This window comes from Gekko japonicus, unplaced genomic scaffold (genome assembly GCF_001447785.1).
Source record: "Gekko japonicus isolate JY-2015 unplaced genomic scaffold, Gekko_japonicus_V1.1 scaffold51, whole genome shotgun sequence".
NCBI classification, from domain to species: domain Eukaryota; kingdom Metazoa; phylum Chordata; class Lepidosauria; order Squamata; family Gekkonidae; genus Gekko; species Gekko japonicus.
The window spans coordinates 1,126,193-1,136,249 of record NW_015172004.1 but is presented as its reverse complement, the minus strand read 5'-3'; the positions used below and the strand labels follow the sequence as shown (position 1 = coordinate 1,136,249).

Here is a 10,057-nt window from a genome sequence, read left to right as displayed (position 1 = left end):
AAGGGGGGTTTAAACAAGAGGGGACACCCCCCCCCCAAGAGGTGCATCTGCCGTGCCCGGGTCTGATCCTCCCCAAGCGCAGGGCGGGTGGCTTGGCTGGTGCCTTGTTTTCCTTCAGGGTGGGGCTTGGGATTGCAGTCTCTTGGCTGACCCTGCCTCAAAGCAGCTGCGGCGCGGAGGGGAGAGAAGCAGCCGAGGCTCCTTTCTCGTGTGACGCGTGTCTCTGTGTGCGCGTGAGCGTGCGAGCGAGAGCGGTGTCCGGCCGCCTCCCCTGACCCGCGCCGGGCTCTCTCCAGCGGCGTGGTGGCGGCCAGGGGTGGGCGTGCTCGGCGGAGCGGATCGACTGACTGTCAAGCGCAGCGGTGAGGGGGGAGGAGGGGGGAAAAGGGGGACTGCCGCAGCCACGCCAGCCAGCGGCCGCTTTTGTCCGGTCCTGTGACGGGAAGGCCCGGCTCGGGGGGGTAGAAGCCGGGGTCGCTGGCGAGGAGGAGGAGGCGGCGGCGGCGGCGTCGCCTCCGGCCGGCCCAAAGCAAGCCAGTCGCCCCGGGCCCAGGTGAGTCTCCCTGCTTGGGTCGGCCGCGCTTCCTGAGGGCGGGCGGAGGGAAGGCAAGAAGGAGCAGGCCCGGCTTGGAGGCCTGAGCGGGCTTTTGTTTGCTGGGAGGCAGCGCGGCGCTGACGGGGGGAGGCTTTGGCGCGCACGGGGGGTGGGGGAGGCACGCGTGGCGCCCGCATTGCAAAATGCGCCCCCCCTGAAAAGTGTTCCTTGCAAACACACTCTCCCCCCAAAAAAAAATGCTCTGCTTGTGCTGTCGGGTTTGCTCTCCCGTAGCAAGGGAAGGACCCGCAGCCACCAGTCGACACACGCTTCCTATTCTTCTCCAGCCCAGCCTTCCTCTGGGCTGGCTTCTGCTTTTGCAACTCCTTATTTTGCTTTAAAATAAATAAATAAATCTTCAGCATAGGTTGACCAAAGATAATGACCACTTCTTACATTGTACGTGTATTTGTTGTTGTTGTTTTTAAATATAGCAACAGGTTTCTTCTTGGAACTGAAATGTTGGTGGATTTTTTTCCCATCCAAATGGAGAGCGTCCTCTCCAACCTCGGGAAGAGGCAGCCTTTTGCCTCGCCGCCGCTTTCTTGGACTCGGGGGAGAGGGGGGGTTTCCTTCTTCCCTTTGTATTGTCACTTTGCAAAGCCTTGCCTTGAGCACAAACCTGTGACGCTGCTCTTGGGTGCTTTTTTTTGTGTGTGTGTGCGTGGCCACTTCTCGTTTGACTTGCTACAGCTTGGATTCGGATTGAGGAAGATAATAAAATGCCCCACAGACATAGTAGCTTTGAGTTTTGTTTTGCTTTTAAAGCAGTTGCCAGCATCATTTGGAGGTGTGTGGGTTTCTGTTTGCTTCACTGTGACTTCTTTTACTCTTGATGAAATTGGTACTCTTCTTTGGCTCTGGCCGTTTACTGTGGTTGTCAGGGCTTTGGCAGCCCTTTCAGCATTGCAGAGGAACTGCATGGCTGGGGAGGGTTTGGTTCGGTACAGCAGTCCTGTCTGAATTGCATTTTCTGTATCCGTTGGGTTTTGGACAGGTCCTTTGTCTTACTCGTATGCCTCTTCCTTTCCCTCATTGTACTGCATCTAGCTACCTACTGAACGGTGGCTGGCTGAGAAATATGTGTGATATAAAGCCATTTTAGAAGGTTTCCGTTCCCACACTATTGTGTGGGGAACAGAAGAGGAGTGGTTTTTGAAAAAAAAAAAAGATCTGGAAATCACTGCAATATAAATGACCCAAATCCAGCAACAGTTCTTTGATGAAACACCCCTTTTCTTCCTTGCTTCCATTAAAGGACACACAGTTGACCTTTGCAGTCATTTACACATGAAAAAATGGTAGCTCTGCAGATACCTTCTCATATTGTACTTCTTTTTGTAACATTCTGCATTGATTTCCTTCTTCCCTTCTGCTGTTTCATTATGCTGTTGAGGTGCCCAACCATTGTTGTTCTTCACCATCACCATGGTGAAGCTTTAATTTTACACCAGATAATTTATTTTCTACGTTGGTGCAGAACATTATTCTGGGGGGAAATCCATTGTGAGGGGGAAGATATGATTACAAGATAAAACTGAGAAAGCAGCTTCAGAGGTCTCATGTTAAATTTGGGTGTCATTTTCTCCCCCACTCCTGAGATCTGCATGGGTGTTGAGTGGAATACATATGCATACACACAGAGAGAGAATAGCACAAGATATATTTGGAGAATGCTGCAGAGCATTAGGAAAGTGTACACTACGATTCACTGTCTCCTGTAGAGCTATGATTGTAATTCTTGGCATCAGGTTGAGTTAAAACCCTACAGAAATGCTAATACTGACTGACGTCTTCGTAAGTTGAGATGGGTAATAAAGTGTTTTGTGAAAAGTTCTGTCAAAAAATCTCCGCCTCTTCTGAAACTTCTGTCATAGGTCAGCTTATGTTGTAATCTGATAGTTGATGTTTGTTTCTTTATTGTAAATAGGTGGAGGCAACAAGACAGCTTCCCCTCTGCCCAGTGGTCAAAAACAGAATAGGGGTTTAGATGTTTCTGCCCAATGCAGATCCAAAGCAGTTTATAACATTTGATTTTATCCTCACAACAACCTTGTGAGGTGAAGTAGAAGGTTACAGGATAAAATAAGAGTATGCATCTCTTTTGCTATTCTTTACAGCTCTATGAATTCCTCAGTGGAGGGGTTGGGTAGAGGAGAGCAGCAGCCATAGAGAAGAGAGAGGATGAGCAGACAGATAGTGTTAAATGATGGGAGGAAGAAAACATTTCCAGGTGCCAGATATTAGCAGTGGTAGAATCTGGAGTTCTGATATTTACTGACACAGCAAAGAAGTGCTTCTGAGCAAGGTGAAGGATGTTACAATATTTTGCACTCCAAAAGCTTAGCAATTTTTATTTTTTTTTTGCTTTTGTACAGTTCAGGTCGGGGTACAGCCCAATCAACTGGACTTGATTAGCTTCTCCCCTTCAGACTGTAAAACTAAGGTTTCAATCCATAACCATCAAGAGGAGGAAAAGGAAGTAGTTATGGCTTCTGCATCTGTGGAGATATTGGACTAGGGGGTGTGCAAAAGAATCGTATTTTTTAGGTTTGGGTATATTGAAACCCGAAAAATATCGGTATTTCCTGATATTCCCGAATCCCAATACTGATATGGTATTTGGATTCAGGAAATATTCAGGACTCCTAGGTTTTTTTGAGTCTAGTTGACCCAAGAAGAGAAAAAGGATCAGCTGGGGTGGTGGGAGCTGGGTGGATCCTGGGCTGGCTCCTCTTTGCAGTTCGGTTGAAACCCAGCTGCAAAGAGGAGCCAGCCCCAGCCAAGACACGTGGAACTCTCAGGTCCCGCCACACTGGCTGATCCATGGCTGGCTCCTCTTTGCAGCTCAGTTGAAAGCCAGCTGCAAAGAGGAGGCAACCCCAGCCGAGGCTTCTTCCCGAAGGCTCTGCTGGGCAGCCCGGTTTAGAATGGACTGCCCACCAGAGCCTGCTCAGGGGCCAATTCCCTGCAGGCTTGGCTGAGGCTCTGCTGGGCAGCCCGGTTTAAACTGGACTGCCCAACAGAGCTGCCCCCATCCTCCATTGTTTTCAATTGTGTCCAATGGAGGGGGGAAGGCATTTAAAGGGATTGTGGTCCCTTTAAATGCCTTTTGCAAGCTGCGAGTGCTCTTTAACTGCAGCTATCCGGCAGTCCCGAAAAATCCTGAATGTTTTCGGGATTTTTCAGGGCGGCCATTTTCAGATAGCCGAATCAGTAGCCTACTGTGTAACTGGCTGAGAAAATACATGATGACTACCGCTAAGGGTTTTTTTCTGCTCGGTATATCAAGCGCACACCCCTAAATTAAACCCATGGTTCTGGGGGTATGATTCAGGCTTGACTCAGAGATTGAAGTGTCTTAATGGTATTCAACCAGAAGATGCCAGGAAATATTACAGGTCAGTTTGATTAATTAGGCCATGTATTTGTTTCTCAGAAGGACATCTCCTTTACAATCATTGTGCCTTGTACTTTATGTATTTTCAGGATCTGGTTAGCTATAGAAGATATCCTTCAAAGGAGTGCATGTAATAGGATGGCTTACATTCAGATATATTTTCCCATTTAAGGTAGTGAGAGGCCTTAGCTGTGTGGAGTCTGTGGTAGAGAACTGTATCAAAAACTGCTCTTAAGGAGTCAAGCAGCCACCTTCCCTCCCAAATAGGATAGTTTAGAGATGAGGAGCTAAAGATTTTCCAGTGTTTTATTTTTCTGTGGAATATTTTCCATTCTAAAGATTCATTGTTTCATAAACTAAGTAACATAAATGGATGTTATTTCATCTAATTCAAATGTTAAAAGTCAGGTTGTGAATTCATCTGATTGGCTGTGCAGGCAGGGTCATAGCCAGAAAAATTTGGGTAGTGGGGTTTTGGGAAACCTGGGAGGTGGTGAGGGGTAGATAGAGATTCTGTTGGCAGGCAGGCGAAGAAGAGAAGGGTCTTTCCTAACGTGCCAGCATGACCCACAGTGGGAGTTGTGGGGCATGGGCCATGAGTGAGGGGGCACCGCCCCTAAATGCCCCACTGTGTCTACAGGCCTGTGTACAGGTCAAGTAAAAACCAGAGGTGAAATTCTTGTTGATGTGTCTCCTCTCACATGAAGAAGAGCAGATTTCCATACCCCACTTTTCTCTACCTTAAGGAATTTCAAAGTGGCTTACAATCTCCTTTCCTTCCTCTCCCCACCATAGGCACCTTGTGAGGCAGGTGGGGCTGAGATACCTCTGAGAGGACTGTGACTGGCCTAAGGTCACCCAGCTGGCTTCATGTGAAGGAGTCGGGAATCAAACTCGATTCTCCAGATGAAAGTCCGCCACTCATAACCAACTAAACCACACCGGCCTGTCATGGCAGAAGGAATACTGCAATCACCAAACAAATATAGAATTGACAAGTACTATGCCACAGAGTGTGTGTGTCAGAGAAAGTGAATTGCCTTGTTGACTTCCGCGGGGGAAGCTTAAATTCTGCTGAAATAAATGAGTGGATGACCACATCCCTGATACCTCCTGCATAGTTCATTGGGAGATGCTAAAATTAGTATGTCAACAGTTTTCAGTGTCTTTAGGTATTTTGCTCCTCAAAGTTAAACAATGCAAGGGAAGTACATCCTGTTTTGCCTTTAATTTTTAAAAAGTATTATTCCAGTAAAGATAATTTCTGCATAAAGCTTTGGGTCTGTTTGAATATAACATTCAAATTACTCCTGATTTAATTATTTCATAATCAGATGTTTCAGTTCAAGTGATGTTGGGGGTACTTTTGTTTGCAAAGTATAACTCAAAATAAGTCCCCCCCCAAAAAAAACCCCCACATCACTGGGATTGCTGAGAACTCTGTGTACTTAGGAGATAAACCTTTTCTCTGCCATTATTCTTAATATCTCCCTGATCTTGGAACATTGATACTTTCCATTAAAGAAACATGATCCCCTTTATGGAATTCTTTCTGTTACTCTTAACACTTGTACTCCATTACAAAGCCTTCAGCCTCTGCATAGTACACAACTGTGATTCTTCTCTGCTCCTTCCTTCTTTAGGTAGTCCTGTTGGTGTGAAAATAGTCCTGTACACAATACTGATGGTACCTGGGGTTGTACTGTGCTGTAGGCCAAGTACACATTGTGACTGGTTGCTCTACATATGGAGATGCTTTTTCGTGTGATCGTGGTATTACTATATACACAGTTTTGGGGTGGTGTTAATGTGGAGTTCTCTTCCTTTACATTGTTCCTGTTTAAACTGAATCTTTGCCCCAACAACAGTTTTAACATAGTTGCAGGTACAAATTTGGTTGTAAACTAGCATCAGTGCTGCTAATGTGGAAGGTGGTGGTGGGGAGTAAAGATGGTGTAAGTCCCCATGCAAATCCAAGATCTTCATGGTGCCATCAGTGACTAACACCAGTTTTCACTGTGTCTGGGCATGGCAGGAGGGAATTATTTATTTCTTTATTTTATTAGGGTTCTTTTTGTGATGTCTGATTCACATGCCTGGATTGACCAGTACATTGTTGCTTTGATATGTCAGGAGGTACTTTTTGAAGAACCCTCTGTTGATTGGAATGGAGTACCTTTCATTACATTTTATGTCAATGTGACCTTGAGAGGATATACATTTTGACTCGTTTGTTAGGAAATCTAAATACTCTAATGGAAGAAAGGCAAGGGAGATATATGTAAAAATTCCTTTCAGCTTTACTCCCTCAGTGACACAGCTGTTCCCCTTTTAAATTTTCTTCCTTCAATATCTAGAATTTTCAGTTGACAAGATAATACAGACTTCATGGGTTCTGGCTTTTATTGATTTGCCACCCATCCCCCCCCCCCATCTTCACTTGAGAGCTTCAGAGCATTGCCATTTGATATTCCACAAATAGATAGATCAAGATGGGTAGCCGTGTTAGTCTGTCTGTAGCAGTAGAAAAGAGCAAGAGTCCAGTAGCACCTTAAAGACTAAGAAAATATGTGGAAGGGTATGAGTTTCCATGAGTCACTGCACACTGTTTCAGATACAGCTAGAAGGGGTGTCCATTATTTATTGGAAAGTGGAGTGATTTCAGATGTGAAATGACAATAGCAGGCATGATTGGATTAGGTGAGCTATGCAGATGGGTAATAGGCATGGAGAAATCAGCATTGGTAATGAGACAGGAAACCTTGGTCTTGATTTAATCCAGGTGGATGCATTGTCTTGAGCTTCATTATCAATTGCAATCCATAAGTGGAGTACAGCTTGTGAAAGAAATTTTTGCTGCCTTTCTCTTTCATCAGGCAACCCCCTGCCCTGTGCCTTGTGAAAGTGCTCCTGAGGGACAATGGACTGTCTGGGTTGCTGTTGGGGGGATCTGGACGGGAACTGGTGGCAGTCACCCCCTCTGCTCTTGGCTAGTTGCTGCTCTGTCCATGCAAAAACAGACTGTGTGAGATTTCTGTCAGTTCCCATTGCATCTTACACCACTCGCAACCTCAGCAGTATGGGGTGTGGGAAGCAGAAGCAGCAGCAGCAAACACCCATTCTGTAAACTCTGCTTGTGATAGATTGCATCCATCCCAGTGTCTTGTAAACTAGAGGGGAGGGTGGAAATAAGTAAGTCCTTGTTATTACAAGATAGATCAAGGTGGATAGCTGTGTTAGTCTGTCTGTAGCAGTAGAAAAGAGCAAGAGTCCAGTAGCACCTTCAAGACTAACAGAATTTGTGGCATGGTATGAGCTTTTGTGAGTCACTGCACACTTCTTCAGATACCTCACGAAAGCTCATACTGTGCCACAAATTTTGTTAGTCTTTAAGATGCTACTAGACTCCTGTTATTACAGGTCAACACAAATGCCTGTCTATACTTCTTTGTATGATTTCAATGTATCTTATTCCTGAACCGAGAGTTTTTAAACAGTTCTGTATATTAAGCTCCTAGGAACAGCAATTAAAAAAAAATCATCTGTGTAACATTCTAATTTACATTCACAGGGTTTGAATAGCTGAGTCAGATCTCAAGCCTGTATTGGCAAGGATTCCCAATGTTTCTGGAAACTGCAGCACACACAGTAAGTAAGGCTATTTATGTTTGGAGGCATTTTTCCATCATATGAAAAGTAGTCCATTAAGTAGTCTCTTTTCTATATGGTGTATGGAATTAGCATGAGCCATATAGAAAAGAGAGTTTGTGTGTAACTCAATTATATGCTAGAACAAGAACCATATTAATGATTTGTGGTGTGATATTTGCTCTCAGACAATGATGCCTTCCCTCTTGGCAGGAAGCTTTTTGATTATGCCAAGCAGTGACATTTTAATAGGTTCTTGCATGGTTTTATATGTAGACAAATTCCTTAGCTTGGATCTAATTGAAGTTCTGACTTTGCACATTAATGGTTTCTCACTTAATGAGAAATACAGAGGTATTATTACAGGGATACACAGTGTGTATTTTTGGCCCGTTGGCCCATATGCGGCTTCCATACAGCTCCTGGGGTTGACTGTGGATGAATTGTTTGAGAAATACGTGTGGCAGATGGATCCTATGCTGTGGGCTTCATGTTGCATATACCTTTGTATAAAGATTTAAGCTGGTGGTTTTCAGCAGGGCTCTTTTTGTAGAAAAAGCCCAGCAGGAACTCATTAGCATAATAGGCCACACCCAAAAGCAGAAACTCATTAACATATTGGGCCACACCCCTGACAGCACCTCATTAGCACATTAGGCCACACCCACATGTTACCAGAAGTGTGGTTATCCAGCCACACGGCCAGTTGGCCCATATGCGGCTTCCATACAGCTCCTGGGGTTGACTGTGGATGAAGTGTTTGAGAAATACATGTGGCAGATGGATCCTATGCTGTTGGCTTCATGTTGCATATACCTTTATATAAAGATTTAAGCTGGTGGTTTTCAGACAGTTTATCCACTGCTATGACTTTTGCCTTTGCAGTGCACAGTGGCTGGGGATTGTGTTTTAGTGTGTACTTTAAATTCACATTGCGTTGTGGGCCAAGAGGCCTAACGGTCATGTCCGGTACGCTGGTTGAACTGAGAGCACAGTGTAACACCTGCCTCAGAATCCACTGCAATGTGGCTGACATTCTGGAGTCCCCAGTGAACAGTTCCCTTACAGGAGAAAGTTTGGTTTTTAGGAGTTTTGGAAATTAGCGTGGGTTTTTTGGGAAGAACGTGGACTGATGTAGCCATGGACATGGAGGAGCCATATTGGCTTTGCATGGCTAGTGATCTAGCCCCAAGCCCCAAGGCTCTTTCAGAGCTGTTCTCTCAAGGGCAATTATCGAAAGAGCGCTCTCAGCCCCACTTACCTCCCAGGGTGTCTTGTTGTTGGGGGGGGAGGTAGATTGTAAGCCGCTCTCCTTCGGGTAGTGAAGGGCGGGGTATAAACTCAATCTCCTCCTCATCCTCCTCTTCTTCCTCTTCCTCAGAAATATTTAAGATCCAGATGCCAGTGCATCGAAAGAAAGTAGTTTGGTTATTTTGGACTCTAAAGATGCCATCTGTAAAGAGATGAATATGGAATGCTGTCTTTTGTCTTTAGGTGAGAAGATGAGTGGCTGCGATTCAGAAAAGTTGAAGTTTGGGATATTTGCACATATATCCACAACAAGAGAAATCACAGTAATTAAAATAAAAAGAGATGAAGGTATGATAGAGGGATGCAATGGAACTGTTGTTTGAAATAAACAATTGTGTACATACACATAATTATATGACCTGAACTTACTGAAGATACTGATAGGGTGATATATGATCATTTTAAGTCCCCTTATGGTGAATCAGACTATTGATCCAGCTAGCTCAATAGTGTTTGTGCCCTGACTGGCAGGGCACCATGGTCTTGGGCAAAGCCCTTTCCCAACCCATCTGTCTTTTCAAGTGGAGATGCCAGGACTGAAGTTGGGACCTTCTGCCCACGAAGCATGTCTGCTGTTGATCTATAACTCCATTGCCAGCTTAGAATTTCATTTAATATCTGGTCTTTTATTTAAATAATAACTCTGGTGTGTGTCTTAGAAAACATGGGTTAGAGCAGTCTATTGGGAGAAAATCTGTGCGTGTGTGTGTAAGAGCTGACATTACTTGGGAGGGAAATGAATTTACTAGCATTATTTCAAATGTGGTATGGACTAAATTATTTTGTAGAAGTCTGAAGCATTTTCCACAGTAGTGGGCCAGGAATCTATAAGGTTTTTTTTATTATTATTATGAGAGACCAGTGTAATCAATGGAGATCTTGGCATGTTACACTTTGGAGTAGTTTGCTGTTTGTTAGTTCTTTGGGGCTGAAAATAGTATTGACTGGTTTGCACATGCAATTATATGAGTTTACGTCCTATCTCTTGATTATGTAAGTGTGGCGTTGGCTTCCTTAGAAGCCCTCTGCCTCTCACTCATTTACCCTCTGGCAGTGCCTGACGTCTTTTTGCAGCAGAGAGAAACTGATTGTGAGGATGATTA

At 44.7% G+C, this 10,057-nt stretch overlaps 1 protein-coding gene across 4 annotated transcripts in view; it reads left to right on the top strand.

The window, feature by feature from the left end:
• SESTD1 (SEC14 and spectrin domain containing 1) overlaps positions 1 to 10,057 on the top strand; it is an 85,378-nt gene that overhangs the window by 106 nt on the left and 75,215 nt on the right. For 3 of the 4 annotated variants that reach the window (XM_015420151.1, XM_015420150.1, XM_015420148.1), the window contains exons 1-3: positions 151 to 553; positions 7,567 to 7,643; positions 9,138 to 9,242. The gene's annotated coding sequence lies outside the window, so the exon portion shown is untranslated. Of the gene's footprint in view, positions 1 to 150; positions 554 to 7,566; positions 7,644 to 9,137; positions 9,243 to 10,057 lie in introns of those variants that run through there. The other variant, XM_015420149.1, reaches the window with a different exon arrangement.